This window comes from Schistocerca serialis, chromosome 6 (assembly GCF_023864345.2).
Source record: "Schistocerca serialis cubense isolate TAMUIC-IGC-003099 chromosome 6, iqSchSeri2.2, whole genome shotgun sequence".
NCBI lineage: Eukaryota > Metazoa > Arthropoda > Insecta > Orthoptera > Acrididae > Schistocerca > Schistocerca serialis.
This window is the reverse complement of record NC_064643.1, coordinates 438,192,971-438,214,176: the sequence shown is the minus strand read 5'-3', so window position 1 is coordinate 438,214,176 and position 21,206 is coordinate 438,192,971. Positions and strand designations below refer to the sequence as shown.

Sequence of the window (21,206 nt, the reverse complement as noted above, 5' to 3'; positions counted from 1 at the left end):
TATAACCTTTCAATAATTAACCGACTGTGAATCAACTGGTAAATTTGAACGTCAGCAGTGCTGTGTCATGGCCCTGAAAGATCATTCTGAATAAATTGAAAATTCTTACCTGAATGAAGTCGCCGGATAACGCGTATATATCTGCTCCTATAAAAAAAAAAAAAATTTCTGGCACAGCCCAGTGCAATGCTGGCCGCTAGATTTGTCATGTATAAAAGGAAACAACTGATTTTTCTTTACAATAATCGGGATGACCATGGATTGGAGAAATTAGTAAAGTCTTTAAATTGAGATGGGTGATTGTCAAAAGTTACTTTTTATAAGAAAGGTTATTATTAAGAGATTTTTAAGACATTTACATGGGACTTGATATAACAATAGCACATATGCGCGAGGCTGCTTTTACCTCAGGCACCGCCATCGCTCCCCACGACCGGCCCAGCCAACTCTATACACCAGACTGCTCGCTACTGCTTAACTCCTACTGCCGCACAGTTCCTACTGCAGCCAACACTGCTCTCTGTTCTGAGATTCTCTTATGGCTTACATATCGCAGGCAGCGCGTGAGCAATCCATAGAAATTACATCTGCTCGAGTGCGCTAGCAATAAATTCCTTAGTCATGGACCTCTTACAGTGGTGTTTTTCATCCTATACGTACAATAAGAAATTACGTGTCTTTCTAGCGCTGTGTTGGAAGTTACTCTCAAAACGATTTGTTGCAACCTAGATTGGCTGTTGACGTTATCGCCATTGCGTTTATACGTCCTGAATTTTAGTAGTTTAAAACGGAATCCCATGTAAACAAATACGTCAGACGTTTTCTAGGCTTTACCTACTATCAGCAACAGTGATACTGGAAGCAACTGGGCTTTGTTTTTTCCGAATTCTGGTAGAAGCCGTCTAACCAACTCCTATAATTGGCAGGTATGCGGAAGACGTTAAAGGCTTGTATCGGAAATCACACGTATCGGGTCTAGTGCTGCGGCGTTAACTAGCTCACCGGCTAGGAACCAGACACGAATACGTGACGACGATGCTGTCACGACGTTGTGGAAATTTCTCCCGAAGTGTTATTACGTGACTGGAACGTAATACAACCTAGTACACTTCACTGTGCTCCATGGCCGACGTCATTGCTTGTTAGTAGCTACAACGAAAGCAAGGCTAGCTTTCACCTTACCGCACTATTGAGTTTCCTCATTGTTGTTGTTGTGGTCTTCAGTCCTGAGACTGGTTTGATGCAGCTCTCCATGCTACTCTATCCTGTGCAAGCTTTTTCATCTCCCAGTACCTACTGCAACCTACATCCTTCTGAATCTGCTTAGTGTATTCATCTCTTGGTCTCCCTCTACGATTTTTACCCTCCACGCTGCCCTCCAATACTAAATTGGTGATCCCTTGATGCCTCAGAACATGTCCTACCAACCGATCCCTTCTTCTGGTCAAGTTGTGCCACAAACTTCTCTTCTCCCCAATCCTATTCAATACTTCCTCATTAGTTATGTGATCTACCCATCTAATCTTCAGCATTCTTCTGTAGCACCACATTTCGAAAGCTTCTATTCTCTTCTTGTCCAAACTATTTATCGTCCATGTTTCACTTCCATACATGGCTACACTCCATACGAATACTTTCAGAAATGACTTCCTGACACTTAAATCAATACTGGATGTTAACAAATTTCTCTTCTTCAGAAACGCTTTCCTTGCCATTGCCAGCCTACATTTTATATCCTCTCTACTTCGACCATCATCAGTTATTTTGCTCCCCAAATAGCAAAACTCCTTTACTACTTTAAGTGCCTCATTTCCTAATCTAATTCCCTCAGCATCACCCGACTTAATTAGACTACATTCCATTATCCTTGTTTTGCTTTTGTTGATGTTCATCTTATATCCTCCTTTCAAGACACTGTCCATTCCATTCAACTGCTCTTCCAAGTCCTTTGCTGTCTCTGACAGAATTACAATGTCATCGGCGAACCTCAAAGTTTTTATTTCTTCTCCATGAATTTTAATACCTACTCCGAATTTTTCTTTTGTTTCCTTTACTGCTTCCTCAATATACAGATTGAACAACATCGGGGAGAGGCTACAACCCTGTCTTACTCCCTTCCCAACCACTGCTTCCCTTTCATGTCCCTCGACTCTTATAACTGCCATCTGGTTTCTGTACAAATTGTAAATAGCCTTTCGCTCCCTGTAATTTACCCCTGCCACCTTTAGAATTTGAAAGAGAGTATTCCAGTCAACATTGTCAAAAGCTTTCTCTAAGTCTACAAATGCTAGAAACGTAGGTTTGCCTTTCCTTAATCTTTCTTCTAAGATAAGTCGTAAGGTCAGTATTGCCTCACGTGTTCCAGTGTTTCTACGGAATCCAAACTGATCTTCCCCGAGGTTGGCTTCTACTAGTTTTTCCATTCGTCTGTAAAGAATTCGTGTTAGTATTTTGCAGCTGTGACTTATTAAACTGATAGTTCGGTAATTCTCACATCTGTCAACACCTGCTTTCTTTGGGATTGGAATTATTATATTCTTCTTGAAGTCTGAGGGTATTTCGCCTGTTTCATACATCTTGCTCACCAGATGGTACAGTTTTGTCAGGACTGGCTCTCCCACGGCCGTCAGTAGTTCCAATGGAATATTGTCTACTCCGGGGGCCTTCTTTCGACTCAGGTCTTTCAGTGCTCTGTCAAACTCTTCGCGCAGTATCGTATCTCCCATTTCATCTTCATCTACATCCTCTTCCATTTCCATAATATTGTCCTCAAGTACATCGCCCTTGTATAGACCCTCTATATACTCCTTCCACCTTTCTGCTTTCCCTTCTTTGCTTAGAACTGGGTTTCCATCTGAGCTCTTGATATTCATACAAGTCATTCTCTTATCTCCAAAGGTCTCTTTAATTTTCCTGTAGGCGGTATCTATCTTACCCCTAGTGAGATAGGCCTCTACATCCTTACACATGTCCTCTAGCCATCCCTGCTTAGCCATTTTGCACTTCCTGTCGATCTCATTTTTGAGACGTTTGTATTCCTTTTTGCCTGTTTCACTTACTGCATTTTTATATTTTCTCCTTTCATCAATTAAATTCAATATTTCTTCTGTTACCCAAGGATTTCTACTAGCCCTCGTCTTTTTACCTACTTGATCCTCTGCTGCCTTCACTACTTCATCCCTCAAAGCTACCCATTCTTCTTCTACTGTATTTATTTCCCCCATTCCTGTCAATTGCTCCCTTATGCTCTCCCTGAATCTCTGTACAACCTCTGGTTCTTTTAATTTATCCAGGTCCCATCTCCTTAAATTCCCACCTTTTTGCAGTTTCTTCAGTTTTAATCTACAGGTCATAACCAATAGATTGTGGTCAGAGTCCACATCTGCCCCTGGAAATGTCTTACAATTTAAAACCTGATTCCTAAATCTCTGTCTTACCATTATATAATCTATCTGATACCTTTTAGTATCTCCAGGGTTCTTCCATGTATACAACCTTCTTTCATGATTCTTAAACCAAGTGTTAGTTATGATTATGTTGTGCTCTGTGCAAAATTCGACCAGGCGGCTTCCTCTTTCATTTCTGTCCCCCAATCCATATTCACCTACTATGTTTCCTTCTCTCCCTTTTCCTACACTCGAATTCCAGTCACCCATGACTATTAAATTTTCGTCTCCCTTCACAATCTGAATAATTTCTTTTATTTCATCATACATTTCTTCAATTTCTTCGTCATCTGCAGAGCTAGTTGGCATATAAACTTGTACTACTGTAGTAGGCGTGGGCTTCGTATCTATCTTGGCCACAATAATGCGTTCACTATGCTGTTTGTAGTAGCTTACCCGCATTCCTATTTTCCTATTCATTATTAAACCTACTCCTGCATTACCCCTATTTGATTTTGTGTTTATAACCCTGTAGTCACCTGACCAGAAGTCTTGTTCCTCCTGCCACCGAACTTCACTAATTCCCACTATATCTAACTTTAACCTATCCATTTCCCTTTTTAAATTTTCTAACCTACCTGCCCGATTAAGGGATCTGACATTCCACGCTCCGATCCGTAGAACGCCAGTTTTCTTTCTCCTGATAACGACATCCTCTTGAGTAGTCCCCGCCCGGAGATCCGAATGGGGGACTATTTTACCTCCGGAATATTTTACCCAAGAGGACGCCATCATCATGTAATCATACAGTAAAGCTGCATGCCCTCGGGAAAAATTACGGCTGTAGTTTCCCCTTGCTTTCAGCCGCTCGCAGTACCAGCACAGCAAGGCCGTTTTGGTTATTGTTACAAGGCCAGATCAGTCAATCATCCAGACTGTTGCCCTTGCAACTACTGAAAAGGCTGCTGCCCCTCTTCAGGAACCACACGTTTGTCTGGCCTCTCAACAGATACCCCTCCGTTGTGGTTGCACCTACGGTACGGCTATCTGTATCGCTGAGGCACGCAAGCCTCCCCACCAACGGCAAGGTCCATGGTTCATGGGGGGGGTGCCTAAATGGCGATACCTCATTACTCATTAGATTAGGAAATGAGGCACTTAAAGTAGTAAAGGAGTTTTGCTATTTGGGGAGCAAAATAACTGATGATGGTCGAAGTAGAGAGGATATAAAATGTAGGCTGTAGGTAGGCTCCTCATTAGCGGAATCATTTTTCCCGCCCCCTTCCTCCATAAAGGTCCGATCTCTGCGCTTTATGGCGACACTCGGGCGCCGATGTAGGGGAAAGGTCTCCCAGGGAACAGACGGCAAGTTAACGATGCGTTCCGCAGTGGGCATGGCGGCTGCTGTTGCTCCATCGGCATTCCGCGGCTTTCCACCCGTTTTAATTGCCAGCAACAGTGTGCGGAGAGATCGGGCGCGGCTGTTGTCCGCACAGTCTCGCTCGTCAACCAATGCGTCTCCGCTGCTTTCTCCACGTTCGACTAAGTGCCGACTCCGTATCACTGGCAATGTGCGACTCGTGTAATCTAGTCTGCAGTGCCGTGTGTCGATTCTGGAATACCCTCGTGTCTTTATGAATAGTCTTATCATAAGGTTAGTTGAATAGAAAGGAAGGAGATTATAATATGAACATTGAAGAAAGTAAAACAATAACAATGGAAAATTGTCGAATTAAATCAGGCGGTGTTGAGGGAATTAGGTTAGGGAAGACATTAAGAGTAATGAGGTATCGCCATTTAGGCACCAAAGTGACTGATGACAGCCGCAGTAGAGAGGATATAAAATGTAGACTGGCGGTAGTAAGAAAGCATTTCTGAAAAATAGGAATTTGTTAATATCTATAGGCATTTGCCTGAAGAGTAGACTTATTCGGAAGTAAAAGGTGGAAGATAACCATTTGTGTAAAGAAGAGAACAGAAGCCTCTGAATTGTGGTGCTGCAGAAGAATGTTGAAGATTAGATGGGTAGAGTAAGTTACTAATGAGGTTTCGGAAAAAGAATATTATGGCATAAACTCGTTAAAAGAAGTGGTCAGTTAATAGGACGTCATGAAGCATCAAGGAGTCGACAGTTCGGCAACGAAGGTGGGTGGGTGGGTGGGTGAGTGCGTGCGGTGAGGGTGGATGGAGATTGTAGAGGGTAAACACTAAGCAGGTTCAGTTGGACGTAGGTTGGAATAGTTAGGCAGAGGTGGAGAGGTGCATCAAACCATTGTTCGGACTGAAGACAACAGCGACAGCTACAGGTGACAGTATTTTAATACATCGTGTCCCAGCTACCCAGTTATTCTAGCACTGATTCTGTACTGCCAGTCGCCTCAACTAATTTCCGGCGGCCGGTCAATGGCGTATTTGTTTGGCCTGAAGCACACTGGCTGGATTGTCCGTTGTTGTTGTTGTTGTTGTTGTTGTCTTCAGCCCTGAGACTGGTTTGATGCAGCTCTCCATGCTACTCTATCCTGTGCAAGATTCTTCATCTCCCAGTAGCTACTGCAACCTACATCCTTCTGAATCTGCCTAGTGTATTGATCTCTTGGTCTCCCCCTACGATTTTTACCCTCCACGCTGCCCTCCAATGCTAAATTTGTGATCCCTTGATGCCTCAAAACATGTCCTACCAACCGATCCCTTCTTCTAGTCAAGTTGTGCAACAAACTTCTCTTCTCCCCCATCCTATTCAATACCTCCTCATTAGTTACGTGATCTACCCACCTTATCTTCAGCATTCTTCTGTAGCACCACACTTCGAAAGCTTCTATTCTCTTCTTGTCCAAACTGGTTATCGTCCATGTTTCACTTCCATACATGGCTACACTCCATACAAATACTTTCAGAAACGACTTAAATCTATACTCGATGTTAACAAATTTCTCTTCTTCAGAAAAGCTTTCCTTGCCATTGCCAGTCTACATTTTATATCCTCTCTACTTCGTCCATCATCTGTTATTTTGCTCCCCAAATAGCAAAACTCCTTTACTACTTTAAGTGTCTCATTTCCTAATCTAATCCCCTCAGCATCACCCGATTTAATTTGACTACATTCCATTATCCTTGTTTTGCTTTTGTTGATGTTCATCTTATATCCTCCTTTCAAGACACTGTCCATTCCGTTCAACTGCTCTTCCAAGTCCTTTGCTGTCTCTGACAGAATTACAATGTCATCGGCGAACCTCAAAGTTTTTACTTCTTCTCCATGAATTTTAATACCTACTTCGAATTTTTCTTTTGTTTCCTTTACTGCTTGCTCAATATACAGATTAAATAACATCGGGGAGAGGCTACAACCCTGTCTCACTCCTTTCCCAACCACTGCTTCCCTTTCATGTCCCTCAACTCTTATAACTGCCATCTGGTTTCTGTACAAATTGTAAATAGCCTTTCGCTCCCTGTATTTTACCCCTGCCACCTTCAGAATTTGAAAGAGAGTATTCCAGTTAACGTTGTCAAAAACTTTCTCTAAGCCTAAAAATGCTAGAAACGTAGGTTTGCCTTTTCTTAATCTTTCTTCTAAGATAAGTCGTAAGGTTAGTATTGCCTCACGTGTCCCAACATTTCTACGGAATCCAAACTGATCTTCCCCGAGGTCCGCTTCTACCAGTTTTTCCATTCGTCTGTAAAGAATTCGCGTTAGTATTTTGCAGCTGTGACTTATTAAACTGATAGTTCGGTAATTTTTACATCTGTCAACACCTGCTTTCTTTGGGATTGGGATTGTCCGTAGGTCCCATTTGATTTTCCGTAATCCTTCCAAATGAGGTAACTGACGGCTTACACGGTAAGAAATTTACCAATGACGGACGCTGCAAAAAGATTTATTGATGCTCTGCCACGAGGCAGCAGCCAGCTGAAGTGCTGTAAACAGGAGCATGGCAACTGTCTGCTCGTGATTCTGATTGGTTGAAAGACCTATGTTAACGCGTTGACTGCCTCACCCGTTAGTGATGGATGTTTCCACGCTAGGCCAGGCACACAGCGGTAGGCGTGATGCTGTGGTCACCGGCGGCCACACAGTATTTAACGTGTTTAAACAATTTCGGGAGCGGCCAGCTCAGCTATCGTGGCAAGTCGTGGACCACCTTCCGGCGGAGTTAATGTTTTACCATTTCGGAGTTGTGGAGTGATTCTACGTTATAAAAACGCGATTGCTTTCCTGGTACGGAAGCCCACAAAGCATTCGAATGTGAGTTCCCGTGCACGGTCGTCGTATTGCACTTCGTAACTGCCCTGCTCTTCTGAACGAGGTATGTGAATTAGTGAGCGGGAACTTTTTCGGTAAAGAGGGGGCTTAGAACTGGTCCTGGTGCCATTACCTGCCTGGAAATGGTGTTAGATAAGTGACAGATTTGGCTGGGGCGAACTGGTACTAATGACGTTCATTTGTTTCCACGCAAATCTGAGGGTGACGTTTTATGTGCTTCGTTTCGTACTGCTTTGAACTTCATAACTGTGTTGTGGGAAGATTATCGGTGGGAGTTGTTAGGAGCCAGTTGGTGGCAGTATATAGTTGATAGCTGGTGAATATATATCACAGTTAGTCCTGTGGTCGGATATCTGACTCGTTAAGATAGTAGTTGGATTGCTACCGGGTTTGTAATTATTGACTTTAGAGCGGTGAGAAGCTTAACCCTGTCTCGTGGATCAAAGCGATGCTGACAACCCTTACTTACACAGATATTACAGACATGCAGTAGTGTAGGAAATTAACCCGTGTCCGCCAGTAAAAGTTTTAGATTAAACTCGCGGAGCAGTACGCCGCGTAATCTGTTGCGCGCGGCGGACGTCGCCCTGGTACGTGAGATCTCGCGCGGGACTGCGGGAGCTTTGAGGTGGTTTTCAGTATTTCCTCTGATTATATGGAACGATGACCTAAGGGTAAAACCCTCTCTAAATATAATACTTCCGGCACAGGAGGGATCACTATACGTTTCTGGATTAAGGCTGACAATTTTATTTGTTGCTCCGAACAAGATTTTATTTTTGACTAGGACTCATATCTGAATGAGTGGTATTGCTGAGTAGTACAGTACTAACCAGTTTTGCGCATTTGACTATCATTTCGTTGCTGTTAGAATGAATTTTTCACTCTGCAATGTGTTGTGCGCTGTTGAGAGAGATTAAAACTGCGGTACTCGCTCCGAAACCTCGTGTTTTGAGGGCGTTGCACTGAACGACTGAGACATGAATCGTGTCTGGAAGGCAGTTTTTCGGTTTCAAGTCGCTGTCCATCAATATACGTTTAATTCACCACAAAGTTTGATTTTTGATTCTTCGTTTACATCTACATCGATTCCTCGCAATCTACGGCGCTTGGCGGAGTGTGCCCCGTACCACGACTGTTTGTGCCTCAGTATGAGCCCTTCATTGCTCATATCTTCGTGGTCCTTACGCACAATATATGTTGGAGGCAACAGAATCATTCTGCAGTCAGCTTCAGATGCCGGTTCTCCAGATTTTCTCAGTAGCATTCCTCGAAAAGAACCTCATCTACCCTCCAGGGATACCCATTTGAGTTCCCAGGGCATCTCCGTAACATTTGCGTGTTGTTCGAACCTACCGCTAACAAGTCTAGCAGTCAGTTCCTGAACTGTTTCGATGTCTTGCTTTAATCCTACGTGGTGCGGATCCCAAACACTCGAGTAGTACCCAAGATAGGTCACACTAACGTCCTATATGCGGCCTTCTTTACAGATGAACCACAGTTTCCTAGAATTCTCCCTATTGCTACCACAGTCCTCACATTCTCGTTCCATTTCATACTGCAGTGTAACGTTACGCCCAGATATTTAAAGGACGTGACTGTCATGCAGCACACTATTAATGCTGTATCAGAACAGTACGCGTTTGTTTTCCATACTCATCCGCATTAACTAAGGTTTTTCTAGATTTGGAGCTGGCTGCCATTTATCACACCAACTAGAAATTAAGTCTTTTTGTATCCTCTTGCAGTCACTCCACTTCGCCACCTTACCGTACACCACAGCATAATCAAACAGCCGCAGACCGCTGCCTACCCTGCCCGCCAGATCATTTACACATGCAGAGAGAATAACAGCGTTCCTATCACACTTTCCTGGGTCAGTCCTGACAATACTGTCTCTGAGCACTCTCCGTCGATGACGACATATTGGGTTGTATAACTTAAGCCTTCGAGCCTCTCTCATCTCTGTGAACCTATTCCGTCTGGTCGTAACTTCTGTAATTAACTGCAATGGTGCACAGTTTCAAACGCTTTCAGGAAATCTAGAAATGAATCTGCCTGTTGCACGTAGTTCTCAGTATATCATGCGAGAAAAGGGCAAGCTTAGTTTCGCACGAGGGATGCTTTCTGAAACCAAGCGGATTTGTGGACACAAGCTTCTCGGTCTCAAGAAAATTTATTATATTCGAACTAAGAATATGTTCAAGAATTCTGCAGCAAACCGATGTTAGGGATATTGGTCTGTAATTTTTCGGGTCCGTTCTTTTGCCCTTTTTATACGGGGGTGTCACTTTTCTTCAGTGCTTCTCTCGAGGGATTAAGAGGTCGATGCAATCCTTAGAGAATTCGTTCTCACACACACGCGCTCATAAGTTGCGTTAGAAAGTATCAGTGCATTTGCACAAGGCGTGCGTTAGTGCAGTGTTTGTGATTCGTCAGAACTAAAGTGGCTACAAATGATCCATGTTGATCATATCAGCTTTATCAAAGCGCAGTAGATTATGAAGTGGCGTTTCCAAGTGTCATTCCCTGTTGGCAGATTTCATTCACTGAGGAGTTGCTCCGAGAGCATAATTGTCATTAGAGTATACCGTGAAGCACTACGTGTGGACACTCAAGTATGTAAGGAATTGAAGCTTTTCGTTTGGAATAGAGGAAGCCGTAGCAATGGCTCCTTAAGAGGTGAGACCTTATTTTATGTAATGGTGGTGGTTAATAAGGAGACTTCTTTTTCTGGTCAATAGCATGTATCAGATATGGTATTTTATGAAGTATGTACAGTCAACAAGTCACAGAAGCAGACACGTATTCCCAAAGTTACGCAGATTCTTACGTACGGTGCAAATTTTCCAGTACACGTCTTCAAAACATAACTGTCCAGACGATTGGAATGCTTTCCTGCCGTTAGGGCAGACAGCGTTTAGAACTGAGGGAAGGGCAGACTAAGTATAGCAGCCGTCGACACTTTGCGGCCGCTGCACATTTAACCACCACTTGGGTGCTGGTTCGCCGACGTTCATGGGGCAGTGAGTCACGACTGGCTGAAAGTGAAAGTACCCATTAGTGGCACCCATCCTGCAGAACTCCAGGAGCGAAGTCTTCTTGATTCGGGAATGAGCAACTCGTTGCCGTAACGAGCCCAAGGACACATCACTGTGTGTAGTGCCTGAGTCATAATGTCCCACTGTGTCGCAATTTAGCTGAATTTCCTGCAAGAGAAGGCAGCTTTCAGTTTACCAGAAATGTGCCGTTAATTTTATCTAACAAGCCAGCAAGTTTTAAAATTTCGTGTATCCTTTGGACATATGTGCGACACTCCTCAGTGATTTCATTTTGAGACGTTGAACAATGCCTGTATGTTTCCACTTCAGTAGTTACGCTAACGTGTTTTGTGTGTTACGTAAGTTCGTAGTCCGTCAAAAAGCACATATTTGCGGCACTTCCTCCGTTTCGCATATGAACTTCACATAACCTATGGTTACGCAAAGCACTCCATAATGACGTTATCATATACTTTTTCGCTATATTGATGTTCCGCTTATAATGTACTATAGGAATCACAGTTATTAATGTGATGTAGCTTGAGAATACCCATGGAGGCGAAATTAGCTGAGTAATGAAATAGTGCTTATTCCAATCTGAAAGTACAGCCTACGAAGAAAAAGGACTTCCTGTAATACGCGAAGGAATATTGGAATTTTCTGTCGTGATATTACATTGCAGTACATGAAATTTTAATTGTAAGCGTCAAACATTAGGCGGGGGAGGGGGGGGGGGGGTAATAAGTATGTAGGCATATATAGTGAGCGATGTATCGTATGTTAAAGCCATCTGATGTTCAAAAGTAATTAAAAACTAGTTACTGTTAGCACAAAATGTCATTGTCTGTCCTAAAGTACACGAATTCAGGCGTTTCTCACATTCTTCTGTTTCCACTCCAATATTATCCACTCTGCACTGTCTCGTGGTGGCTTCTCACCTTTTGTCTTCTCGTGAATGTACAAACGATCCCTCGCAATCTTTCCAAACCGCTTTCACGCACATTTCTTAAGTTGCTAGCGTACTATCATCAAATATTGTACTCCCCAAGAAAAGACAGTAAATATAAATGTATGAAGGCTGAAACTGTGTTCCTTGACTTCAAGAGGTCATACAGCTCCACACTGTCGCCTAACGAACAGGTAACGAGCATGCGGAATATGACAAGCTTTCTGATTGGAGTCAAGGGCTCCAAGGAAAAGGAATACAGTATGCCTTCATTAACGGAGATAAACCTAAAGACGTTACAGCAACTTCGGTCTTGCCACGATGGAGTGTTACGAGAAAATAACTTCACTATATTTCTAAATTACCTAGTGGGTAAGGCTCTTTGTTTTTGTTCGGAGTGTTCACAGCACTAGAAAATTTTTGCAGAAAGCCAGAAGGGTCGACGCTTGTTGCGGGGGTTGGAAGTTGCCGTCAGCGAACATATCCTACTGCACATGTTGCCAAACAGCCATGCTCCTGAAGTACCTGGGAGAAGGCGTACAGAGCAATTAAAAGTGGAACGATCGCCTTAAACTAATCTCAGGTAAGGCAGATACCAGTCTGAGATCAGTTGGGAAGAGCTTCAGGAAGTGTAGTCCACCTATGAAATGGGTAGCTTCCAAACCCTCTTTGAATAATCTAGGACCAGCACCGTATAGGATTGCTAGAGTCAGATAGGGAAGATCCAATACCACCGCATCCCGTCCCAGGTTCATTTAGTAATAGCCAAAGCGCCATGGAGATGGTCATCCAACTCCAGTGGCAGACTGTACAAGAAGTGCTGAATGTCGCAGTGTGATACCTCTGCTAAAATTCCGAGGGCGCACATTCCTAGAAGAGTGAGCCTACATATTGCTTCCGCCTATGTATATCTTGCAAAAAGACTATGAAGGTAGAATAATTATTTAAATAAAATAAATTCTTAATATAACATGTCTTTAAATCGGACTAAGATATAATTTTTCCTAGCGCCAGACAGAATCTTTACCCCATACAAATACTAAAAATTGTGCTTGTGGATTTTTAATAGCTGTGAGGCTACATGTAAAATTTATAACGAAAAAACTTAGGTTACATGCAATACATATCGTTGCATGACTAGTTCATGACTATTGTCTGCTGCATGTGCCCCACCTGTTTCGTTATAAATCTTACAAGTATTCTCTCTCTCTCTCTCTCTCTCTCTCTCTATCTGTGTGTGTGTGTGTGTGTGTGTGTGTGTGTGTGTGTGTGTGTCCGCTTAGCTGTGCTCATCCACTCACATACCTCCTGATACGCATTGCGGCGCTATCCGCACAATACGCTGGTCCTGCAGGGCAGCGGGGATGTCAGATGCTGTCAAACTTTTCGTCCCCATCCCCACTGAACAGACAGATAAGAAAGCGCGTAATATTGCGTTGTCATCCAGTTCAGCGCAATTTTTAAAATTTAAAGTATCTAGCTCATCAGGAAGTTAGTTTGGACTCAGTTGCAAAGTTCGTACCAGAGACAAAGAGACCCAAAAAAACTTGTTAAAGAGATTAGAGCTCACACTGGAGATTACCAACAATCTCTTCCCTCACACCACCATATACAATAAGGTGATTTCCGATGTGTAGATGTATAAATAGATACAAATGTGTTGTGCGTGAGTGAAAATATGGCTGGGATGACTGATGCATTGAACACCACTCTCACTAAATCCAGGCAGTTAACGTCGGTATTGGTGCTGTCAGTACATCTAGAACACCCGCAACGGCGTGCATTCAAAACTGGAGTAAAAAAGTAAGCAGCGGTGGGTCGGTTTTCACCTCGCCGCCAGGAGACTGCAGTGATTCCCAGCGCCGTGCAAGGTGAAGGCCGGCTCCGCTCTCGCAGTGCCGCCCGCCCGCCCTCTCTCTCTCTCTCTCTCTCTCTCTCTCTCTCTCTCTCTCTCTCTTCCACCGCCTAGCGAGTTGCCTCTTATAAGCAGCGGCGAGCCGGCGCGCGCTCCGCATACAGGCGTGCCCGGCGCCGAGGCGAGCGCCAAGGTTAGCCCAGTTGGGCCGCGACCGCCAACGCGGCGGCAGTGACAGCGGAGGCGGCGCCATCGTCGTCGTCTGCCGGTGCTGTGCACGAGCCGGCGGCCGCGTTCACGTGCACCTGCCGCCACCGCCCACCACGCGACACCTCGCGCCTCTTCGACTCGAGCGGCCCACTAGTTCGTAAGTCTCCAGCACCCACATCTGCCTCCTGATTCTGTCCCTCGACAGCGAGTGTGTCTGGAGTAAAGTGCCGAGTTCACGCACTAGTCTTCACCAGGATCATATCTATTTGTGTTCGGAATACTTGTCCAGTAGTCATGCCAACTGCATACATACTCCGCGCGCCACAATACAGTACATGGCGGAGGGTACAGTGTACTACTGCTGGACATCCCCTTTCCTGTTCAAATGGAGCTAGGAAAACTTACGAATCCAATTTATCTTATTTTACCTTCGCAGACCTTACGTGAGATTTACGTAGGGCATAATTAGGAACCAATATCTTAAACATCCGTTTGTTGCAAAATCCTGAGCATATTCTAAGTTCGAATATAATAAATTCTCTGGAGCTTCTGTCTGCAAATCGGCAAGGTTTTAGAAAACATCGCTCGTGTGAAACTGTTTGCTCTTTTCTCGCATGATATCCTTTGAGCCATGGGTGAAGGGCTATAGGCGGATTCCATATTCCTAGGCTTCCGTACAGCATATTTGGTACAGTGCCACGGTGCCCACTGGTAACGAAGGTTCAAGCATAAACAGACTCCTTATGTAACAGAACCCAGTATGTTGTCCCCGACAGTGTGTGTTCGTCAAAGACAAGGGTATCGTCAGGACTGGCCCAGGGAAGCGTGGTAGGACCGCTGTTACTTTCTATATACATAAATGAACCGGCAGACAGGGTGACCAGCAGTCTGCTTCAGTTTGCAGACGACGGTGTGGTATATCGGAAGGTGTCGTCGCTGAGTGACTGTAGGAGGATACAAGACTACTTAGAAAAAAGTTCCTAGTTGGTGTGATAAATGACAGCTAGCTCTAAAAGAAGAATAATGTAAGTTAATACGGATAAGTAGGAGAAAAGCCTAAAATATTCGAATACAGCATTAGTAGTGTGCTGCTTGACACAGTCGGCTCGATTAAATATCTGGGCGTAACGTTGCAGACGAACTTGAAATGGAATCAACATGTAAGGACAGTAGTAGAGAAGGCGAATGGTCGACTACGGTTTATTGGAAGAATTTTAAGAAAGTGTGGTTAATCTGCAAAGGAGACCGCATACAGGACACTAGTGCGACCAATAGTTGACGGCTGTTAGTGTGTTTGGGATCCGCACCAGGTCGGTTTAAAGGAAGACATCGAAGCAATTCAGAGAGGGGTTGCTACATTTGTTACCGGTAGACTCGAACAACACATAAGTATCGGAGATTCTTCGGGAATTCAAGTGGGAATCACTGGAGTGAACGCGACATTCTATTCTAGGAGCACTATTGAGAAAATTTAGAGAACCTGCATTCGAAGCTGGCTGCAGAGCAGTTTCTACTGCCGCCTCCGTACTTTCCGCATAAGGACCACGAAGATTATAGAGATCTGGGCTCGTACAGAGGTAATATAGTCATCTTTCCCTCGCTGTATTTGCGAGTGGTACAGGAAAGCGGCAGGTAGTGGTACAGTGGTTGCTATCTACACTCAAAACGTAAGGTTTCTATATAACGACTAAGCCATTTTGAACGGTGTCGACTTCTTTCCATCAGCGGTATTTATCACTTTCCATTTCACTTCACTGTTTCACGATAACATCTGACCGACGCTATGGTCGAGGACATTCGAACTGGGGTTAGTGAGAACTCCTTTTCATTCACGAATTACGTACTTGTTGGTTCACTTGTATTCACTACACCCCACAAAACCTTTTACTTCGATGGAGTTTTTCGTAGGGTAATTCTGTACAGTTGTTAATTTGAAAGACTAATATTTGTCCCATCATCTGCACAATTGTATGTTCGTTCTGTACCGGCACTACGCTAATTGCGCCTAAACACAGCGTGTTTATATGGATTGTGATAAAACAGGTTATTATGACAATTCTGTATCTTCATTTGTATAGCCCATACATGGCTCAAATGTGTGGTTGATCCAGTGAAGTACATACAATGTTTTCCTCCTTGAATATGATTGCAATAATCGAAACCGATAGAAAATAAACATAAAATCGTACTGTTGATGGCACAAATGTGTTTTTACTTTCACGTTTTAGACTCCTAATTTCCGGGAGACTACTCTCTAAAGAATGTTACTGTAAGGGCACTATCTGAGAGCACTGGACAAGGAATTATTGTGGTTTTCTGTACAAGCTGTTTAGATTGTGGATTTATTATTTTTTGTCCTAAGTGCTTCATGTATTTGCGGTCTTGAATAAATATACCATGGATACTGTTTTCTTTGCAGCAGCAAAAATTTCATACTCTGATGTATGTGCCAGTCAGTGAAAAACAGTTGAATCCACTGGACCACGCGCTCGGAAATAATTAGAAGGCAAAGTGTTTTATTATTCTCATTTACTTTTCTCATTATTCTCATTTAGTTTTTGAGTACTACCAGCAACGCGCCAAACTTTTCTTCTACAGTACACTAACATAATATCCCTGACAAACACTGTACTGTATTTACAACGCTCGAGAGTACGTATTGTAGCACGTTCGTCAAACTGCAGTCTATACGATCTCATTTCCAGAAACCAACAAAAATAAATTTTGTTGAACACGTTACAGAAGTCAGTCCAAAGCTTCCTGGCCCATATTGAGTCTGGTGTTGCAATAGTTTGGACACTAGACTCATATTCTGGAAGACCAACGCTTAGATCCTCGTACGAGCATATTGGATCTTCGTTTCCGTGGTTTCGCTAACTCATGAGATGAACGCCGGGAAAGATCCTTCCACGAAACGCTATCGATGTCTTCCATTTTTCTTCGTTCAGACATAATACTCCATCTCTAATGATGTGGTCGTCGACCAGAAACTGACCTTCCTGCCTTTTTACAACCATGTACACTCGCTCAAACGTTGACGCGCGGGAGAATTTTCTCGAAATTTGCACGTACACTAGGGTGACCAAATTACTTTCGGTGAAAACCGGGACACATTCACCCGGGTGCCAATGGACACCTCATTCCACATGTACCCAGGTTTCTTAATTTTAAATATTAATGTTTTGTTGATACATTTTGTTAACCCGATTATTATAACTAATAAGAGGATACAAAAGATTGATATAATCTAGATTATCTGTATAATTGACATTTAATAAACATATATGGTAATCAAAAAATATATTACGATTTTACAAAATTTTACAGCCATTCAACTTTTAATCAATTAATATTAACTTGAGCTTTAATATTAGTGAGCACTTGCAGATGGAATTGACTGTCCTTGGAGACAAGGGTATTTTTCACTGCCTCCAGCCTTCTTGATCATGTCTTTGTTCTTTGAGACACAGTGATAAAACTCGGCACAATCCATTTTGTAGTTGTACAGGATCTGCAGGATTGCTTCAAGAGAGTTCACCTCCATTCTGTTTCTTTCGTCAGTCCACAGGATATTCATGAACGAAAATATTCTTTCCACATTGGCATTATGGGCTGGGATTGCAAATAAATACCTTGCAATTGTTACCAACTCAGAGTAATGCTGAAGACAGTCACAGCTTTTAAAAAACTCACCCACTTCTCATGACATTACAATGGTGTTTTTTTTTTTTTCATCATTCCACTTGTGAAGACTTTCTTCAACAAAATTTGTCAGTATGCCGAACTGATCAAAGAGAATGGAATCATCGATTTCAATCTCTTTACTCTTCAAATAAGAAACTGTCTCTTCAACACTTTCCCATTTTGGCACTCTTCAGTAACATCCAATCAAACACCGGCGATGAGGGTAAATACGAGGCGCTCCACTTGCTGAGATATTCTACGCAAGTGTCATAAAACTTAACTTTTTCTCTAAAAAACCTTTCCACTGCTTCTGATACTTCTGCTCTTTTAAGGACAGATTTAACATTAAAAGAAATGAACTGCTGTTCTCTCCTCTTAGTAACAGTTTCCAGAGTATTTTTCAAAACATCATTTACCTCTATTACACTTTTCGTGCTTCCCTCAATTTCCTTCATCCCATGCTGCAAAGTGCTAAGCTGGCTGTGAATGAACCATAAGTAGGCTTCACTTAAAGGGTTACTTAAAAACTGAACCAATATTTTGGGGGCTTTGTCTTCTTTTAGGAAAAAATCTTTTAACGCTTCAAACAGGCGGATTACTCTTTCAACTGCTGGAAACAGTGATAACCAGCGAGTTTTCGAGTGACACATTACATTCATATATTCAGTTCCCACATAATCACAGAACTCCTTAAGCCTCTCTGTTCTAACAGTATGTATGTAAAAGTGTGAGTACACCTTCATGACGATAGTTCCACCATCACAGCTTAAACTGTCAGCAGATGTCTGCACGCTATTGTGTAACACATGTGCAGGGCACCTCATGCCTTCAATGTTTTCATACAATGTTGCCTTTAATTTGGTAAATACGTTGCATTTGCCTTGTCTTTTTAAACCACTAAAGTTTGTGTTGGTGTTCTCCACAAAATGCCACACATTTATTTTTCCCAAGCTCAAACATTTCGGTAGTATTCATACAAAATCTTGAAATTTCGTCAAATGATTCATTAGGTAGGGAACTCACCTTCAAAAGTTTGGTCTGAATTCCCTGATTAATATCGAAAAACTGAACAACAAACGGAAATATTTTAGTGGTCTTATGATTGCTGACATCAGTGGATATCCCGTAGAAAGAAGACTTTTTTGATGTATTCAAGGCTTTCCTTTACACTCTGGGGAGCAATAACTCCTTACACTAAGGCTGACACTTTAGTTCTTGCTGAAACAAACTTTTTTGCAATGGAAGAATCATCAAACATAATGCTGTTAAGCTTATTAGTACAATCACTAGATCTATAAGTTTGGTGATGTTTTACCGTGTGGTAAGCTAGTGTTAAGCTCGGCTGCTGGAACTTTCGTCTCTTCACTTGACTGATGTTGCACAAAATAATTTTGTAGAGTTTTACTGCAGCTCGGTGCACTGTATCTGTTAATGTTTCTTTGACCTGATGTGATCAACTATGTCGGAACGTCCACCATGACTTACACTAATAAAACATTTACATACGTAACACTCTGCTTCGTAATCAAAACGACCTTTCTTAATGAAATTCCATTCCTTGGAATAAGTCACTGAACTTGGCAGGCACGTTTCGGCATTGCGTTTCACAGTACTGCAGCAATAATAGCACTAATATGAGAAACTATTGCAGTTTGTCTGACAAAACATCAACTACTACACTGTTCTGACAATGAGTAAGTGGCGCGACAATCGGACGGTTTCATAGCTCTTTTACAACAATACAACTTACCACTTGTTGGCCAAAGTACCGCTCAAAGTAAATTATTGCCTGAGTGTATCAATACTGATACTGTGATTTCTAGTATGGGACAATGGAGGTTTTAGACAAATTTTCGGGACACCGGAACACAGGGATGAAAACCGGGACAATCCCGGTTTTCCAGAACGTTTGGTCACGCTAACGTACACGCGCAATGCTGCACGACATATTGAACTGATTCACAGTATGAAAGGGAAGTTTTTAAAGCTGTTGAGCAACAGTTAGTCTTAGCAAACAGGCTGTACATATTTAAGAGAAAAATAACTATCTACATATATGTACCTTAACGGAAATTTTGTACCCAAATGGCTACAGGTGAAGCGAGTACAAATAGCTTGCTTGTATTGGAAGAATAGCTGACCCCCCTTTTTCTGTCGTAATGGTCTGTTGATAATCATAAATGAGTTTGTGAACTCCTTTGCTATATACATTTCAGCTACTGCCTATAAGTTTCTCATCCGCGTTTGTTTATGGTCTTCATGTGTTGGGCCAACAGATAACTTATCCGATAATTATCATTGTTGACATCCGTTTACTCACTCGTATCGTGAGATTCTGGAATAAGAATGGTGAAGGCTGTTTCCTTTGCCTAATCAGCGTTAACGCTCTCTGGAATACGGTATTTTTTTCCGCTTCCTGTTCAGTTTCATCGGCCGTAACCACAATACAGCTCACAAGCATCAGATCACGCAAAGCATGTTAATTTATCCTTTGTCCCGCAAGACCCGATACACGAGTGTCGGAGCTGCGAAATTGTTGGTTTGAACCCTGCATTTAATGGATAATTGTATCGGCGTCTGTTAGATAGTTCGTCAAAAACAGTGGGCTATATGCTGAGACAACAGTGATCTCGATGTCATCTCAGTCGACACCAATAATAACGCAAGTTGTTTTCCATGCACCTGATTTACGAACAAATGCTTACTGCTCATCAGAAAAAAAGCCATGCCACCAATTTCATTCCGTTGCGATTCGTTACAGTTTCTTACATTCTTGTTGAGGGGGAGAGTTTCTTTTCTGTGAGACATGCCACTGCTATTCTGAAACTGTTTTATCAGCTTGAATATTCTTCGTCAATCTGAAAAAGTTTCTTCTGCATACAACTGACTATATTGCGAATATACAGAACATTTGTTAAAATGTCAGCTACTGTGTGAAGGAAAATACAGCGTGTGCCACTGGAAACAGTAAATTTCAGGCAGTGTTCTGTCGTGTTCAACGCTCAGTGCACCGTGGAAGGCACTGCGATGTCCATGTTCCAGAGAGAAGGATAATTTCCAAGTGGATAAAACAATGGCATGAGACGGGTTCTGTAGCCAGAAATGGCATTCGAATGATGGGAAAGATCTGTCGAGTTCGTGCAGATCTGCAGCGAAGCCCACAGGGATCTAATCGTCGCTGTTCAACAGCAATTCCTCGTTCGTCTTTGCAGAGGAGTAACAGGATTCAAAGTTTCAACCTTATAAGCTGCATGCGTCTCAGTAGCTAGTGAGGAGACAGTGAGTAAGCGCAATTTCAGCTCAGCATTGCTGGACGCAGTTGATAACGATGACGCTCTTTCTACAGATCCTGTGATATCTGCTGAGGCAGACTTTCATCTAAATTGGTTTGTAAATAAAATATCCGATACTACTCGAACACACATCCTTCAGCTAATGCATGGAAAAGGACCACGGCAACTCAAAGGTTGTCTGATGTGCTATTGATAGTTCAATGGAATGGAATCAGTAAACCGTATTTGAAGACAACGGCCGGCCAGTCAGTGTCACTTTCGAGCGTTAGGCGGCCGTGGTTAATAATTTCTTCATTCTGCAGCTGCAGGGACATTGTTGTGGTTTCAACAGCCCATAAGGCTGATAATGAAATTACTACATTGAGGCACCATTTTCCACACAGATAGCTCCCACTATTCGGTGATAAAACGCGGCCAGTGAAATCACCTGACCTCTGTATCCCTAATTTTTTCATGCGGGTCATCTCGAGAACAAAGGTTTCTTCTCGGCAACTCCACAATACTGATGAATTGAAACCCGCTGTCCAGGAGAG

At 42.8% G+C, this 21,206-nt stretch overlaps 1 protein-coding gene across 6 annotated transcripts in view; it reads left to right on the top strand.

Annotated features, from left to right (window-relative positions):
* The window catches only part of LOC126483675 (SUN domain-containing ossification factor), a 254,712-nt gene that overhangs the window by 186,948 nt on the left and 46,558 nt on the right, over window positions 1-21,206 (top strand). The window contains exon 1 of one of the 6 annotated variants that reach the window (XM_050106752.1): window positions 13,685-13,853. The exons of the other annotated variants lie outside the window; for them this stretch is intronic. The gene's annotated coding sequence lies outside the window, so the exon portion shown is untranslated. Of the gene's footprint in view, window positions 1-13,684; window positions 13,854-21,206 lie in introns of those variants that run through there. 6 annotated transcript variants of the gene reach the window in all.